Source organism: Tachypleus tridentatus, chromosome 9 (assembly GCF_004210375.1).
Source record: "Tachypleus tridentatus isolate NWPU-2018 chromosome 9, ASM421037v1, whole genome shotgun sequence".
NCBI classification, from domain to species: Eukaryota; Metazoa; Arthropoda; class Merostomata; order Xiphosura; family Limulidae; genus Tachypleus; species Tachypleus tridentatus.
The window spans coordinates 87939566-87959261 of record NC_134833.1 but is presented as its reverse complement, the minus strand read 5'-3'; the positions used below and the strand labels follow the sequence as shown (position 1 = coordinate 87959261).

General features: G+C 31.8%; 1 pseudogene across 1 annotated transcript in view; it reads right to left on the bottom strand.

The window, feature by feature from the left end:
* The window catches only part of LOC143227419 (cyclic nucleotide-gated channel alpha-3-like), a 414301-nt pseudogene that overhangs the window by 182500 nt on the left and 212105 nt on the right, over positions 1-19696 (bottom strand). The window lies entirely within an intron of this gene.

Genomic DNA, 19696 nt, shown 5'->3' with positions numbered 1-19696 from the left:
GATACAAAAAATATTTTGAAATTAATATAAAAAGTGTCAGAAGAAATATTTGATAACCTGTAAAGCCATAATCTGTTAAAGTTGACAAGTTCAGAGGAAAGAAAGAACAAAATGATATACGGAGCTTCATAATTTATATCAAGATGATAATATGTTGTTCAAAACAAAATATACTGAGGGTTAGGAAAAAGCAAAATGTGGCATTGTAGGTTTCTAAAAAAGAAAAATAATATATCAGGATATAGTTGAGAGAAACAGAAATATTTTACACTATAGTTTAGAATAGATTAAAAGTTCATGTGGTAATTTACAGAAAAATGTTATATCAGGCGTATGATTCCCATGAAATCAATATCTAACAATATCTAAGGCTTAAGAGAAAGGATACTTTAGATCTCGATTCACAGACAAAAACGTCTTGTAATCAATTTAGTGGAGAAGGATGATGTTTTCTAATCACCCGATTTAATATAATAGTTCAATCCATACTCTTTGCATGCGAAGACTTAACCAGTTTGTTGTTGTAACGGAATCGTCTGAATGCCATTTCCTCCAAAAGCTGTTGTAATCTATTGAGGTGGAACGAGAAAAACGGCGAGAAATATAAGTGCTTGAAACTGTTCATTTCAACCGTATTTTAGATGTACAACACATAGTTTTTGCTTTTTCTCACACAGAATAAAGTCAAGCCTCGTCGATTAACATCATGGTTTTACAGATAAATTTTATATAGTACCATGAAAAATTGGAGAGGAACAACAATTTTATTTGATTTTGAGAAAGCAAAATTCAGATCTCCCAGACCAGATAAAACTTGACATAAGAATATGTATAACAACAACATAACTTTCTGTTATTTCCCAACAAACTACGGATAAACTTGTGATAAATTAGAATGTTTATAGGAAATATGATAATCATTTACTCAACCAGAAAAAAAAATCACATCTAAAATTTTCATAGAACAAACATTCCCAAAATCTGAAGAGATAATTAGGATAAACCAAATGAAATGGTCCATCCATAAAATTAAGTTCAGAAAGTTGATGGGTTACTAACGTGCTAAATATGTATACATCAACAAATTTGAATACAGTTGATACACACGAAGTAGTTCAAGAGAAAATAACCCTAACTAAACAGAATTTACACTGCACAAAGATATATATTTGAAAAAAACAAATAGTTTTAATTAACTATTAACGATACAATAAGTTTGTATCGATGCAAATAGAACGGTTTCACTTCAATGAATTCTTTTGGACGTTATTATTTCTACGAGTACAATAAATATCTTCTTCGGTAAAAAGCGAGCTTGTAAAGGTATGAGGCTAGCCAAGAAATTATTGTGTTTGTTTAAGCGAGGTTTGACAATATCAACTGAGAAATCATTTGCTCGTCGAGAACCTGGATAGTCGATAAAAAGTTCATTTCTAGAGTGGATATAAAACTCAGTATCATTTGTAACATTGAAAAATTATTGTATATAAACCATCATTTGTAATAACTATTAGTAATATCCGTTACCATAAATTTGATACCCATTCAAATACCATTAAATTCGAAATTCAAATTTCCGGCTAATTGAAATAGTTATAATTTAACCGACGTAACCTCCTGGATCGGAGAATCTTCTGAAATAAATCATAATACGCAATAAAAAATAAATAGAAAAATTCTTGTTTGTTTGTTTTTGTAATTTCGCGCAAAGTTACACGAGGGCTATCTGCGCTAGTCGTCCCTAAATTAGCAGTGTAAGACTAGAGAAAAGACAGCTAGTCATCACCACCCACCACCAACTCTTGGGCTACTCTTTTACCAACGAATAGTGGGATTGACCATCACATTATAACGCCCCAACGGCTGAAAAGGTGAGCATGTTTGGTGCGACGGGGATGCGAACCCACGATCCTCAAATTACGAGTCGCACGCCTTAACCCAACTGAACATGCGGCGCCTGAAATGGAAGGAAGCTTGTCACCACCACTCATCTCCAACTGTTGGACTACTATTTTTGCCAACGAACATAGGAATCGACTACAACTTTATAACGTCCCACGGTCGAAAAGGCAAGCATCTTTAGTATGATGGGGATTCGAATCCGTGTCGTACAGGTTGCGAATCGAGCGCCTTAATCTGGTCGGAAATTGAGAAGTGAAATTTTGGATTTCATCTTGTGTTACAGTTCTGATTTTTAATAAGTTTATAGAATTGGCATAATACATTATGGCATCCAAAGCAGAGCAGCATATTTTTACTTTATACAAAATTATGCAATTTACAAACAACATGCTTAGAACTTGATGTTTCACTTGAGACTTGGGTTTTTAACACTGCAACAGTAGAATGACTTTCGTGTTTCATTTTCTGCCTTCAGTTGGTTTTTACATACTTTATAATTGATCAGCAAATAATTTCCACCCAGTGGTGTTAAAATCCTTTCTTTTAGAAAGGACATCGTTGATCAGTTCGATTATATTTCAACAATGTCCATATAGTTACACATAGCATCTACTTTTCTGCACGCTATTGTGATCATGTTTACTGGTGTGATATGAACTGGACAAAGTTTATCCTGGTAGTTGACAGTAACGTACACATATACTTAATTCCAGATTGAAGCAAGGAATGTTGAAATATGTTTCAAGGATTTGAACTTATTGACTTTTCATTTCCTTTCGCTTGGTTACCATACAGTTCAATTTCACCATTCTGGCTGCACTCCACCGATAATACAATTGACTTTTACACTTTGTCGGTGGATATGATGAAAGTAGTGGTTAAGAATTCTTACTGACAAAAGTTAATAATCGAAATATAAACAGCTTAAAACGATAGCTTAAATAAAAACACATGAATAATTCCAATGCCAAAAGAATTTATTTATTAATAAAAGATAATAATATAACCATATATATGAAACTGCATATTCTGTGATATGAGATTATACAGTTTATAGTATATGAGTGACCATACTGAGATATGAGACTGTACAACGTTTAGTATATGACTGATAATACTTTTAATCAAATTAAACATTGTATGCGACTGAACATTGTGTGAAATGCGACTATAAATTCTACAGTATACGAATGACCATTCAGTGATATGAGATGATACATTGTACAGTACACGGCTAGACATCATGTATATGAAAATGAACATTGTGTACATATATCAGACTGTAATAGACGACTGAAAATTCTAAAGTGTAAAACTAGATATTTTGTATTATAAAATGAATACTACGTAAATTAGCCCAATGAGCAACTGGTTTTACGACCATTCAAAAAATTGTTTAAAATAGTACTAGGTGGTCAACGGTATGGGACTCAGTATTCTGTGATTTGGAACTAAGACTCCTGTAATGAGAGAAATAACTTACTGTTTAACGGATATTAAACTTATATAACTGTATATCCTGAAGTTAGTGGGACTTAGGTTTTAAGAAAATCTATTACTATATTATACAGGCGTTCTTTCAGAGACCAGGTGTGTCCTAATGGTTGGTGTATCCAAAGTGTTCATCGGAAAATTGATGATATAGGTCTTATTTCCACACAAACATTTGACGCACTTTAAGGCTATGGGTGTGCTAGAAAAGTATTGGTTAACTTTTCTTTGGTTAAACAACAGTAGTGCAAGAGTTGACGATTCATGATATTGGCTCGCTGTATTTTACTCTAGTCAGAACTTGTATGAAATTCTGGAACAAACAAAACTGATTTGATAAGCCTCCGGGAGTGATTTCATTGAAATGATCTGATTGATGAACCTAGTTAATTACTTCAGCAAACCTTGCATAGAATTTATTACCCAATTTGTCAAGCTGTCCGACAATACATAAGTTAAGACTTACTGAAACGGAAGATCTGAAAACACAGGCATCTGCACCCCAGTGAGTCAGCGGTATGTCTGCGGACTTACAACGCTAAAAACTGGGTTTTGATACCCGTGGTGGGCTGAGTACAGATAGCCCATTGAGTAGCTTTGTGCTTAATTCAAAAAACATGAACAACACAAGCATCTATATTATTAAACAAAATTCAGTAGAATTTTATTGAGCCTGGCATGCAGGCGTGCACTTCATAATATGATGGTCGCGGGTTCGCGCCCGAGTTGCGCCAAAACATGCTCGCCTTCCCAGTCGTGGGGCCGTTATAAGTGACGGTTAATCCCACTATTCGTTGGTAAAAGAGTAGGCCAAGTGTTGGCGGGGGGTGGTGATGACTAGCTGCCTTCCCTCTAGTCTTACACTACTAAAGTAGCCTTCGAGTAGCTTTGTGCGAAATTCCAAAACAAACAAGAATTTTATTATCGTAACAGTTTTAAGTTAGACAAAATGTAATGTCAAAAAATCAAGGAACATTTTTATCGACTCAAATTCGATGCATTTCATGTTCCAGAATATTAAATTTGTAATTATAAGTACAAAATAAAGCAGGCTTACGAACTGCTTATATAGGAAAAACTTACCCCAAATCTCGGGTAAGATGCTTTCCTTAGATTTAAGTAAAAAATTAGACAAAGAGAAAAAACTCTAGTCGAAAGTTAAATCTTCTGTTTATTATTTACAATGATGTAAACATTATTTAATGCAATATTACTTTCCCTGATTCTTCGCTTACTTCATTTTTTTGAAGATCGGCAGTAAGTCTACGAACGTATTACGTCTATTCTCTAAAGTAAACACAGCCGATAGCCTGATATGGTTTTGCTTTAAAACACAAATCTTGCACTTTTCTTCACAACATTCTTTACGAAATTTCACAAGGTTGGGGATATTTGCCTTCTCCTTGAAACCTAAATATCCTGAATACGTCACTTGAACCACGAATCCCCGTCACACCAAACATGCTCTCCCTTTCAGCTGTGGAGGCGTTATAATGTTACAGTCAAACTCACTATTCATTGGTAAAAGAGTAGTCCAAGAGTTGGCAGTGGATGGTGATGACTAGCTGCCTTCCCTCTAGTCTTACACTGCTAAATTTGGAACGGCTTTCGGAGATAGCCCTCGAGTATCTTTGCGCGAAATTCAAAACAAATCTACAAAACTTAAAGCAAAATAAAATAACATTTTAATTTTTTTTTCAAAATTAGAAGAAAAAGTATTTTACATACAATTCAAAATATTTGTGCGAAATATTTTCTGCTAAATAGACATTTAAATAAAAGTATTGCTCTTTAACCATTATTCGATTTCAAAAGAACTTTAACATCTTAAGGTGAAATAGTAAGCCTTTTTAGTATACATTAAAGCGGTAATACTTCAGCTTAATTCTCACAAGTTGATAAAATGATGTTTTTTTTTTTAATTTTTTGGAAACTACTGTCTAGGAACTAAGCCTGAATGTTGCTGAAAGAGACTGTGAAAATGTTGTGCGGTACACAGTGCTTTATTTCTAAATTGCATACGAACTTAAACAAACTCAGTTTCCACACACGCGCCCCTCATTCAACTGAGAATTCTTGAGTTACTCTTGTCTGATAAAACAGTGATTTGACTATCACTCATGAAATGAATCAAAGGACTAAAATACGAAGTGCATTTTGGCGACAAGTTACGTGTAAAGAAACCGCTTATCTAGAGTACAGAAATATGGATCGTATTTAACATAATAATTTGTTTTAAATGATAAATCTAATTTAAACTGCTTTTGTTTTCAAATGAATATCGTTCAGACAAAATTTGATGTAATGTATTTATTTTCTCTTTTTTGCAAGCTTAGCAAATTCGTTGATGTCATGATATTAAAAGGCTGCTTGTTTCAGATATTATTAATTTTATGAATGAATATTTTATGACTGTTTACTTATTTAGTTTTCTTTTCATTATATAAAATATAAAAGCACACCGCAACTAGAAGTGGTGTTTGTAACTCACTGAAGTTGATAATAGAGTGAGCAGACAATTTGGTAATAAATATATAAATAATATAAGATGAGTGGAAAATAGCAGACAGACAAAAGCAGAAGAGAAAGTAAAGTCATGATAAAAGACTCGGCCAAAGTAAAGTTACTGTCTTAGAAGGAAAAGGCCTAACAGTTAATATAGGCTTAACGATTAATATATTGGAGGAAAACTAACAGTAGAATTTAAAACAAAAAATAAGAAGAATCGTCCATTTCATCAAAGAGAGGTCAAAAGTAATAGAACTGTCCAAAGTGGACTTTGACAAATAGACAGAAGATTCATGAAAATATAAAAACAGAAAAGAGGGTAGGCAAGGTTCAAAGTATAGAATACAACTGTGGTACCTCAAAAGTGCAACAAGTGAACTATATTTCGACAGTTTGGGGATAGTGAAAGAGAGTTTAGTTCGGCTTATTAGTTGAAATTCTAAAGTAACTGAATAGGCTTAAGAGGGTCTTTGACAATAGGAAAAGAACTGTATATATAATGTTTATAATATGCTGTGCTTTTGACAAGTTTGGAATGTTTTCAATATCACCACCCACCGCCAACTCTTTTACCAACGAATAGTGGGATTGACTGTCACTTATATCGCCCCTCAGAAAACAAGAAGAGTTTTGTTTTGGTCAAATCGTGTCTTTAAAATAAATGTAGTTACACTGTAATAAAAACATAAATTACAAAATGAATTAAAACGTCCTAATATGTTTGTTCGTTTTTTTGATTTCGCACAAAGCTACTCGAGGGTTATCTATGCTAGCCGTCCCTAATTTAGCAGTGTAAGACTAGAGGGAAGGCAGCATGTCATCACCACCCACCGCAAACTCTTAGACTACTCTTTTACCAACAAATAGTGGGATTGACCGTCACATTATAACACCCCCACGGCTGAAAGGGCGAACATGTTTGGCGCGACGGGGATGCGAACCCGCGACCCTCAGATTACAAATCGTACGCCTTGACACGCTTGGCCATGCCGGGCCATTCCAATATGTAAGAGGAATTATTTACCGAAAAATAAATATATCTATATCTTTAATAAAACTTATGCAGGTAGAGTATGAAGGTTTTATTTAATAAATCGAGATTCATCATTGAAAATGAACACCGGTTATGGCCGCTTTATTCCATTTTTTATTATTTTTTGATTTTTCATATCCATATTAGATAAGAAGTCAAAAAAAATATAACGCTACTCTTCATTCTAAATATAGTAAGAAAACATTTCGTTGAAGAATAAAACTAAACTGGATAGCAATGAAGCTAAAAGTTTCTATATTTTATTGCTTACTTGTTTACGTCATTTTCTCGTAAAATAATGCAACTGATCAGTCTCTTACTTCGTGGAGTTGCCACGGTCTTCATTTTCTCGTTTTGTGTGTCGTATGCTTTGGAAGAAGGCGAAATTAGCTGTAAGATCACGTTTCCGCCTTCTGTAGCTAGTTATTTCCCTCGTTTGGTGATGTATGGTACTTTACCAAGCCCAAGATGCAACAGATAATGATGCAACAGACTTATGTAAAAATAGGGAATATTATATATTTAACTATCTGTGGTAAAACACAAATAAATATTGCCTGTCTCTTTAACATGTAGGTTGGAAAATTGAATCACGTTTTTACGTGTGGTCTTCTTGGGAAGGACGCTCACCTCCGATGATGAATAGTTATTGTTGCTATGGCAATGTTAATGGGGTAACTAAGGAAAAAACAGTTCAAGAAGGAGGTACTGTTGTTCTTGGACAAGACCAGGATACAGTTGGTGGTGAATTTGATGGTTCTTGTTTGACTTAATGAAATTTATGCTTAGACAGTTTTGTAACGATTAACGAAAGTTGTACTTAGATATTATGTAACAATACGTTTATATTTCTGTGGAATTGTTAAATATAAGTTTCTAAGAACTGTATTTATATGTTACATTCAAAATCTCTTTAAAGTTTAGCTTACAATAACTTTGTAACTTTATCATCGTGAATTTCAATGTTCTGATTACGTATGTTTTATGGTGTGTATTTTAAAGTGGATGTGTCTTCACAGACGGTGTTTCATGGCGTAAAGCAACTGGGCAATCTGCGCTCTTCATAGACGAGACATTAAAACGCTATACTACAAGAGCAAGACTTAGCTCATATTAGACCTATTTCATATTTGCTTAGATGAATTTTTACAGGTATTTTAATATAAAAAATACAGGAATATATTTTTAATTAAATATAATAGAAACTATAAAGAGTTGCAGTTTATGGGATGTAGGTTTACTTCTAATTAAGCAAAAAGCTGTGCTAAATGGGGAGGCTTAGGTGTGGGTGAGTTATGCCTGAAGTAGACCTTACTCCTTCACATTAATATATATGGGATGTGTAAATGACAAAGGTATTGGATCTGATCAAGGTGACGATTCCTCCGGAGGTTCTGATGCATACATCGGTGGAGATCGGTTATCGCCTGGATGTCCCTGATGTGGCGAACAATGACCATATTGAGATTTCTAACAGTATCATCAGTTTATTACTTGTCGTTTTGGTTTAATATTTGACTACCATTTCTCTATCAGGAACTAAAGATAAAATTATTTTTGTAGACTGGATGTTTCGTAAGTGAATGTTAAAACCAATCTTTTTACCAAGAAATAAATAAATTTACCTTTTATAAATCAACCTACGCAATAAGAGTGTCTAACTTTATTTAAATGTTTTAGTTTTAACTTCACAAAAACGTAACAGTTTATGGAGAATTTTCGACCTATTTTAACCAAAGTTCATACAAAAGTATATTAAAAGAATAAATAAATTAACTTACATTAATGAATTCGTTTGTAAGACTCAGTGAAGGTTTATTGTTTTAATGATTTTATCTTGAGTTTAACTAAAATGTGATAAACCTGTTTTCGTAACGTACTTACATGTTGTTGTTTTTTAATTTTCGCACAAAGCTACTCGAGGGCTATCTGTGCTAGCCGTCCCTAATTTTGCAGTGTAAGACTAGAGGGAAGGCAGCTAGTCATCACCACCCACCGCTAACTCTTGGGCTACTCTTTTACCAACGAAAAGTGGGATTGACCGACACATTATAACGCCCCCACGGCTGGGAGGGCGAGAATGTTTAGCGCGACTCGGGCGCAAACCCGTGACCCTCAGATTACGAGCGCATGCCTTAACGCGCTCGGCCATGCCGGGCCCGTACTTACATATATATCCAGATACCAACACAACAAACCACCGTTAAGATAGCATTTTATAATATGAAATTCCACAAACAAAGGACAAAATAGAAAGATAAATAGCCAGAAGTTTCTCTATAATTAGGAACACAGTTACGTAATGGGCTGTTTGTGCTCTGTCCATCATGAGTATCGAAACCAGGTTTCTAGCGTTGTAAGTCTGCAGACATGCTGCTGTACCATTTATGAGCAAACTCAAAGTAAATAATATAGAAGGATTGCGCCGTTTGAAAAGAAGAAAAAATATATAACAACTCTACCTAACGCTAGCTTCTACTTTACTCTTGTTGTACCTTAATCTTTTGATCAATGATAATAACAACTGAATTTCATTTCTACACATTTATAATTGAAACGTGACACATTTTATTATATTTATCTTTTTTCAACAAAAAATATTTTTCAATTAGCATACCTTCACACAAGTATCACTTCTTTACTAAAAAATTGCAAGAAGATAAGGTTGATTCGTCTGCGGCATCTGGTGGCTGAAATATTTATGGTTTTTGAGGATGCAAACATTATTTGAAAGAAGTTGTTGTTTCGACAGGTGCAGTAATTTACAACAACAAATGGAGAGATAATTTATTTATTCACAGGAATATGAATATAAGTACCTACAAGGGTATTACGCTGAAATGGTAGGAGAAAATACGAGATACGCTGGTCATTTTGTAGAATGTAGATTCGTATTCACCTCAAACAGCTACAATCTACCAGGACAAAGGAAAAGGTCTTTTATACCTAACACTCCCAGGTTTATGAGATCTAAACACCTATTATGCTAACCGTAAAAATTCCGAATGACTTTAGACTGAAAACTGTCTTCCTTCTTTAAACGACGGATAAACGAGCATTTCAACAGCGGTATCTATGGAACAGCAAATTTATTAAAGATTAGAAGAAAAGTGTAATGTATTAAATGAAAGCCGCTGTTACTGACTTAAATGAAAAAAAAAATGATTTATTAAAATATAATACTATTGTGAATGGAAAACCTTTAAAAATCAAAAATTCTTTTAAATGAAGAAGACCTAAAGTAAAATTGATGTTTAAAGACATTAAACAAATGATGTTTGATTTAGTTGTTCTTGAATAAATAAATAAAACTGTATTTAAACTGCCTTCCAGTCTCATTACAGGTTGAGCGAAACTAAGCCTATAGAACAATTATGCAAACCAAGCCTAACCTTTTATACAACAGGTTACACTACTAAAATCTAAATTGAAAGCTTATACTTACTACTTTCGTCCCCAGTTTTACTGACTCTAGCTATTTTTTGTTATTCAACTACAACTCTTGTAAATAAAAATAATAAAACAAAATATCATAAACAAATCCATAATATTATAAGACCTTAGCTTCATCATCTCTGTGTTTTTCAAATAGCATCCTCTACAGTCTATAACATTAGGTTTGAAATACATCATTTTTTGTCATAAAAGTGTGAGTATAACAAACAATCCCTAACTCGTGGAAAGTAGAGTTTTCTTATTAAAAAAGAGGAATTATAATGATTGAGCATTTTACTGAAATATATCGTTATTGTGATGAGGCTGTGTTATTCAAAAAAGTAATAGGTTTTGGTTCCATTCAAGAATATCGTTTTGGTTAGCAGGTTCGTTATATGAAAAATATCCTGATCTCGACATACACAGTTTCTATCTTGGTTTCGCCTCCTTGACCCTGTATGGAGTTGAACATCCTTAAAGTAAAACTATTAAGTTGTCATTAGCACCCATCGTCACAGAAGCTATTTTATTCCCCTCAAATGAAAAAAATGTATCAAATATCAATCTTATAATATCATGATACAATCAGAGCTGAAAATGTGGAACATGTTCAGCGGTATTAAGACTCAAATCTAAGTTTTGCTTGTGTGAAGCCAGGGATGTCGCTTCTAACTCCAAGGCCTCTTTTAGCCCAAGTATAAGGATAAAACATCTTATGACTTAAATACTTTCTTAAAATGTAGAAACACATATTGTCTTAGAATCTAAAAACGTTTATACTTACTACTTTATTGCATTAGTTATTTTTTGTTATGCAACTCTAATTTCTATAGATTGAAATAATGAAACAAAATAACGTTAACAAAATTTATAATATTATGACCTGAACTTCCTCATGTCAACTCTTTCCAAATAGCACCATCTACAATTTGGTTTTGAAATAATTACTGCAATATGTGATTTTTTATGAAAAAAATATGTCTAAGAAAGAATCTCTATCTTGTCGAAAGTTCTTATATAAGAAAAAATGATAAAGATGTAGCATTTTATTCAAAATATGTTGTTATTGTGATGAAACTGTAAAAATTTGAAAATTTCATATAATTAGAAAAGCTGAAAGCAATAGTTTTATGTAATGCAATAAAAGTTTTAAAAGCAATATTTTAAAATGTAAAGCTGTTTTCTAATTAAAGGTGAAAAGTCTTTATTTGAAAATATAAAGAATCGAGTCACTGATTATATGAGCGTAAGTCAAGATGTAGTAAAATCCATCGGATGGTTATGAGTTTAAAGATATACAGAGCTAAATATTTCAAGATGTGTATGTCTAAAATCACAAAGAATAATATCTAAAATTAAAATTATTTGAACTTCAATATATTTCGAATTAAAGAATGATATTTATATGTTTAAAATAAAAATATGTAAAGATTAAAATCCCGATTTCTCCTTGGAATGTAAACGTACTCAACATTTGCAAAAGAAATGCTTTATGTTTTATTACTACTTTGTCTATACATGTTATTTTGCAATAAACTATTGTCATAAGAGTCTTTATTTTTTCTGTTTATAAAGTCTTTATTAACTTTTGTGAGTTATAGAAAGGTTTCCATGTGAGTGGTTGTTTATGATAGTATTTTTTATGGTTATATTAAAAGCATTCTTTCATTGAAGTAATACATGGGAAAAGTTTACGGATTGTGCTCTTTACTTAGTGACTACTCATATCTGGCATAGACAGGTGGACAGGGCACTTGATTCGTAATCCTAGGGTCAAACATACTCGCCTTTTCAGCCGTAAGGGACATTACAAAGTGACTGTCAGTTCATTATTTATTGCTGAAAGAGGAGCACAAGAGTTGGCGGTCGATTGTGATGACTAACTGCCTTTCCTCTCGTCTTTCGCTCCGAAACTAAGAATAGCCAAAGCAGATATCCCTCGTGTATTTTTGCGCGAAATTCAAAACAAATTGACACAACATTGACACCAAAATGATATAAGAAACAGATATCAAAATCTTAATACATGTTACTGATGTAAATTGTGATGTTGCTTATGTATTAAAAGAACTAGACGTTGTTGGAAAAATTACATCATTAATAATACAAAAATAAAACCATCATGTACAGTGCGAGTGAAAACGGTATTTTTGTTGTGAGGAGATAACTGTTATTTAAAATAATTTTCTATTATATAGAAATGGTTTACACATTTCCAAGTTGGGTACTCAAGATTCAGACAATTAGACAAGCTCATCACTGGAATGTAAATGTTGTGATTATTAATACATTTACATTCTAGTTCAATACCATATATACAACTAATTTCCATATGTTCTTAACACCATAATTACATATCTCGTATCGTCGTGTAAAGAATAAAAGTACTTCTTTCTTGGAAACTGCTGTAAGAGTAACCATGTAGCAATAAATAAAAGTAATCCTGATCTGTTGATGTGTTAGGCTGTAAAATTTCATTTCAGAGTTTTATTTTACAGTTGATTCTCACGATTTAAATCTATATCTCTATTTTTTCCTATGTAATTTTTGTAAACAAATAGTATACAACAAGAACTACCTTTGAGAGTCTCTCTATATCAGTTATAAACTTATAGTTATTAAGAGTTTGATATTACGTAATTACCGCTGAAGTACGAAGCTTAAGCAATAGTACTATGTGTATTTTTCCTATTATTACAATTCATTATAGCTAAATTAGAATATCATTAGATTCTAATTACATAAATATCAACAGTGATTTTCAAGACTTATAGAATATTAAACTAATGTTTCTTTTACTTTCGTTTAGTCGACACAATTATCTACAAGGTGATATCCTAAAATAAAAAATAGTCGTATTAAATTTGGATCAAATAATGTATTTGAAATTTAGAATTTTATTTTTTAAGTTACTCCACACAGTTAGAAGGAAATAATAACACTGTAGTTATTATATAATCAGCATTTAATCTCTTTTAAATACCGAAATGCCGTTATTCTTGTTATTTTTTTTAAAAATACCAAACATTATTAGAACAAATATAACAACAGCTCCATGATTATTTTACGTTAATAGAAACAAGCACTGAAAGAAGTGTTACATTTTTTGTTATTCTTCTCCATCACATTGCAGTAAAAACATAGTATACTTAGGAGGACCATAGAAAAATATTGACGCTGGTAGAGAGTAATCTGAAATAGCACACCACACATGGAGAATGTATTTTAATATATTTCTTTGAATGTTTTTCAAAAAATAATTTTAATTTTTTATTACACTTGCACTGCGAATAAGAGAAGAAATTGGTTAATTTAGAAATTACAATTAGATAAATGATTATCAGAATCAAGGAAATGGCATAGAGTTACAAAACACAGTACCTGTCTTGGTATATTCCTGTAAGAGCTGTCACTCAAATCTTTATTTGGATATCGAAACCCGGTATTTTATTCTCTGATATACCATGTGCCTTTGGAGAAAAGAAATTCTTACCTTTATTAAACATAGCTCCAACATAAATACTTAAAAATCAATTTCGAACTAACTTTAATTAGATTATTTCACATACGTCAAATAGATTTTTACTAATATCTTCGAAAATAGACGATCTAGTATATATTGCTTTTTACGGTAAATAGTTTTGTGAACACAGTATGACCGGCCATGGGTAACAAAATGAAAAGTTTAAGAAAATGAAACGTAAGCTCATTGAATTACTTCTAAGTATTCATTCAGGTATTGCATTGCTATAGATTTACAGATTTGTATGTTTATAAGGCAATAAATTATAATCCGTAACAATATAATGTATGAAATTATTTCTTTATGCTTTAAAATTATGGTATATTATATATATATATCCATACAATGTTTAGCATAGTGATTTCCAATTGGGGAATATCAACTTTTATGTATGGAAGTTTCAAAATGAGAGGAAATTTAGACATCTTTTGGTTTTATTCTCATATGTCATCAAATTAACCATCTATCACTCCATTGAGACGAACTCACATAATAAACTGGAAAAATTGTACTCTTCCAACATATATTTTCGCCTCTTAAGTCTGTAAATGTTGTGACCACTAATATACCCACGACCTAATTCAGAATGGTACTTCTAATGTATTTCCAATCATTTTAGAAATCATAATTAAGTGTCTGGTATTATCACCTATGAAGAATGTTATTATAATAGCTATGTGTGAACAAAACAACGCCAATCTTTAGAAGCATTTTTCCTTCACAAGTTTTATTAGTTACAGTTATTTATATTTGGTAATCAAGATCGAGGTATAATTATTTTCTCAATAAATATTTTAGATTAGAAAGACGTAGATCCTAACAACAACTACGTTAAGGAATCTGTAACGTCTGAAGGAAATCAATGAACTTTTAAGTATTGAGAGATTAATGTTATGTAGCTAAAAGTGTCACCAACAGTAACATGTGTATCTCTGCTCTTTATAGATGATTACAAATAAATATGACTTTTATTGAACTTGTATTACCAAAGAATCTATAACGCTTTTGAAACTTATAGAATATCAAGCCAATTATTCTTATTATTTGTGCATAGTTGACAAACCTTTTCATAAAGTAATGTCAACAAGTAAACAATTTAATTATTCGTTACCCTTCGTTCAATTCATTTTATTCAAAATAAAATTACGAATCTACAAGTTTAACGTATAAAAAAGAGTCATTTTCTCAAAAAAACAAATTCATCTTAAAAATTTAGTCAAACAGTTTACCTAAAACACATAACTGTACTTTATAAATTATTTAATCTTTTAATAAGTGTATGTTGAATAACATTAAAAACATTATTGAGACTTATCTGAATACTTATTAGTAAACTTATATGTTCAAATTAGATCTTATTTTGTAAGCAAGTGTTGTTGACCTTAACCTTTTAAACTTGTTAGTTGAAGAGAATATAACTACGAAAACAATATCCTTTCACCTAGACGTAATATATTGGTGTTTTTATGAATGATTTCACTGAGATGTTCATAAGGTACAGAAGTAACTACAAAGAAATTGGAAGGATCGAATAATAGTGTCATTATTATGTCCATGAATAACCCAATTCTTGTCTGTTTTAAATGCTGAAATATCGCTATAATAAATTATTTAATGACTCTCAAATAGCATTATAACATTGACATAAAAGTCGTTTCGTGTCTGTTTTATATTAAGAAAGATAACACTAAATATATAGTAAAATATTTCCTACTTCTTCTTTTGCAGTAGAAAATGCAAATAGTATATATAGGAGGATCGATCTAATATTATTTTCACTTACACATAGTATTCTTAAATAGAATTTTACACTTGTCAAATACATTTTCACATTGTTATTTTTATATTATTTTGTAATTTGAATGGTGTATTATTACTCTCCACTGCCACTAAGAAATCATCGGTGATGTTAGAACCTTGAATTGGTGAAAGAAAGTCAGAAGAGGTTGAACTAATTGATAAGGCTAAAAATCACAAAAACGACGTTTTTTGGTAAAATGAAAGGTAAAACAACTAGTTTTGAAAAGGCGGTAGCTATAATAAGGTTTAATATTCATAGTGCTAGCTCAGAATATGAGCATATAAGAAACCTGAATGTTTCGTTCATTTTGAAAAACGAAATAAGAAAATAAATAATGGAAAGCGAATCTTAAAAGAAGAATACTTAAGTGAAATAAGTACTCCAATGGAACATGTTGAATAGTCCGTTGTCTCTCTTTACACATACGCACACATGTATTTTAAATTAGAAAATACTCTCTTTTAAATTCCTTTCTATGTTACAAGAGAGTATTGTTGGAGTGTTTTGCTTTGTAATGAAATATATTTTATGTTGTCTTTCACTGATAATTTAGGGAAGGCTAGCGTCTATAGCTCGCATGTAGCTTTGTAAGAATTCAAAATAAACAAACCTTCTATTTTGGGTTTCCTGATATATTGGTTTGAAATACATATCGAATATTTGAACCATTATCTATAAAAAAAAATTATACTTTGGTATAGACCTGTGTGATAAATAATCCATTATTATTTTATTGTGTAACAAGACTACTTTCACACATAGACACATATATGTAGGTTGTAAAATACTTTAAATATTTTTTTCGTATCAAAACTATTTAAACATGTGTAAAATTTATTGGGAGTTATGAAAAATCAAGTTATATGAGCTATCGGTTTAGAGTTTCTTTATCTGAGAGAAAGAGTGCGTTTTTCTTATAGCAAAGGTACACCAGGCTATCTGCTGAGCCCACCGATGGGAATCGAACCCCTGATTTTAGCGGTGTAAATCCGTATACTTACAGCTGTACTAGCGGGGGGCGTTGAGAGAAAGACTGGACTCTTTTGTTTGTTTGATTGTTTCATTTGAAATAAAGATTGCTTACTCAGAGCATCAAATATATAAAGTGAAATAGCATGCTCACATATAAATATTGGGTTGGCCAACCAAGGTACATTATGCGTTTCTAACTAAAGTTTTCAAAAGAATCACACGGGTGGACAGTTATTGCTGATTATTAATTAATACACATTTTCTAGATTTTATGAAGTTACCTAAATTAAAGAGCGTTACGTGACATTAGTTTAAACAATAAACATAAATGATAACACTCGATGAAGCTTTACCGACTGGAAGGAGCTATGCCAATAAACTGTTCATCTAAATTCCATGCTGTTTCTGCACATGTAAACTACCATGTAAAAAAAAAAGTCTTTATTAATTATCAGTTTAGGACTTGCTGTAGTTTGTTGGTGCAGTTGAATGGGTAACTTAAATTAATGAAACCAAAATTTGCATCCAAAATGGTAGGTAGCTGCAATTATAATATTGATAACACAGCTAAATTTGAAGAAAAGAACGCAGCCTAAAATAGCTTTATTTTCGCTTTTTAGATTTGTTCCTTTTTGCGTTTTAATATGAATCCTTTTGTATTAATCTGTTATATACGACATAATTAAGTACACAGTAATTTTGTAACCATGCCTTGATCGTAGATAAAATATTGACTTCTAGACCGGATATAAGATTCAGTATTATTTGTAAGTTTGCGAAACTCTTGTATATAAATATTTATTTCTAATAACTGTTAGTAAAAACCGTTATAATATCGTGTACTGTTTTTTGTTTGTATTTTAAACACAGTTGTGTTATAAAAGCAAATTGTGTGTATCAGTCTTGTTGGTAAATACCATAAATTCGACACATATTCACATTTGATAAACTTCTAAATTTAAATTTCCGGTTATTTGAAATGATAATAAGTTAATCGAAGTAACATTATGAATTGGAGACTCTTCCGAATAAATTACAATGTGTAACAAAAAGTAAATGGTGGCAGCTAGTCACTACTACCCACCCGCCAATTGTTGAATTAGTGTTTTCACGAACGAATAAAGGAATTGACTGAAACACTTATAATGCCGAAAGGGTGAGCATGTTTGATATGATGGAGATTCGAATACGCGTTGCGTATCGAATACGATCTTGGTACTTGACCCTTTGCTTTTAACACTTTTGCAGTGAAATGACTTTCGTGTATCTATTGGTTTTTATATACTTTATAACTGATTAGCAAATAATTTCACAACAGTGTCCATATAGTTACAAATAACATCTACTTTTCTGCATGCTCCTGTCATAATATTTACTTGTATGATATGAACAGGGCAGAGTTTATCCTGGTAGTTGACAATTACGTACACGCATACTTAATTCCATATTGAAATAAGGAATGTTGAACATTATTGGTACTTTGACTTTTTCCTTTTGCTTAGATATCATGCAGTTCACTCTCATCATTCTGGCTTCTCTCCAGAGATAAGACAGTTCACTTTCCACTTTTTCAGTGGATGTGATGAATGTAGTGGGTTAGATATGCTTACTCGCAGCTCTCAATAAAAAAAGATAAACACTTTAAAACGATTGCTTAAACAAAACACATCTATAGTTCAAATGCAAATATATCTCCAAAGAAGTTATTTATTAACAAAAGATCGTTCTTTAGAAAACATTATTCTGTCAAATATTATCACTTATATGAGACTGCATAGTCTGCGATATGAAAGTATACAGTTTACAGTATATGAGTGACCAAACAGAGATATGAGAGACCATTCATTGTGTAGCACAAGATTGTCCATTCAGTGATATGAAATGATACATTGTATGGTACACGACTAGACATTATGTATATGAGAATGAACATTGTGTACATATATGAGGCTGTAATAGACGACTGAGAATTATAAAGTATAAAACTAGATTTTTGTATTAAGAAATGAATAATTCGTAAATTAGCCCAATGAACAACTGGTTTTACGACCATTTCAAAAATTATTTAAAATAGTACTAGGTGGTCTACGGTATGGGACTCAGCATTCTGTGACATGGAACTAAAAGTCCTGTAACATTAGAATGAAGTAGTGTTCAAGAGATGTGAAACGTTATGTAACCTAGTCTCCAGAGGTTAGTGGAACTTAACTCTTCTGGAAAATCTCTCAGTGTATTATACAGAGGTTCTTTTATGGAACGAAAGGGGCCTAGTGGTTAGTGTATCCAAACTTTGCATTGGAGGATTGATTACATGAGCCTTATTACGACACAAACACTTGACGCACTTTGAGGCTTTGGGTGTTCTATAAGTGTTAAAGAGAAACATAGTTATTTATTTTTAAATATTTTTTCTTTGTTTTTTAGTACAAAGCTACAGAATGAGCTACTTTTAAGTCAAATAACTACCCCCGGTGGCACAGCTATAAACCGGGTTTTCATATCCATGATGGGTAGAGCACAAATTGCCTATTGTGTATCTTTCACCTCAAATTTAAACAAACAAGCAAACTTAACAACTGAGAAGCTTTTAACTATTTATTGGTCTCATATTTATAGCATAACTGTTACATTATATCCCCCTCATATGTTTCTTATATTTAATAACAAGGTATAATTTGAGACTTTGGAAAAAATTCCCACTTCTATTTGAATTTCATATGCTTAATCTTTTTGTCAAAACTGAGATATATGTGTATTTATGGTTATATTTATTTTCTCTATAGAACGTCACATAAGACATCTTATTCATAATAAAGCAAGTCAAAATCGTGAATTATCGACAACGTATATCATCATGGCAACTTGAACATGACATAATCAGATTCCAGTAAACTTTGCTTTGCTTGTTTGTTTGTTTTTGATTTCGCGCAAGGCTACACGAGGGCTATTTGCGTTAGTCGTCCACTTGAGCTACTATTTATGGATATATATATATATATAAATCGATCTGTATAATGCATATAACAAATTT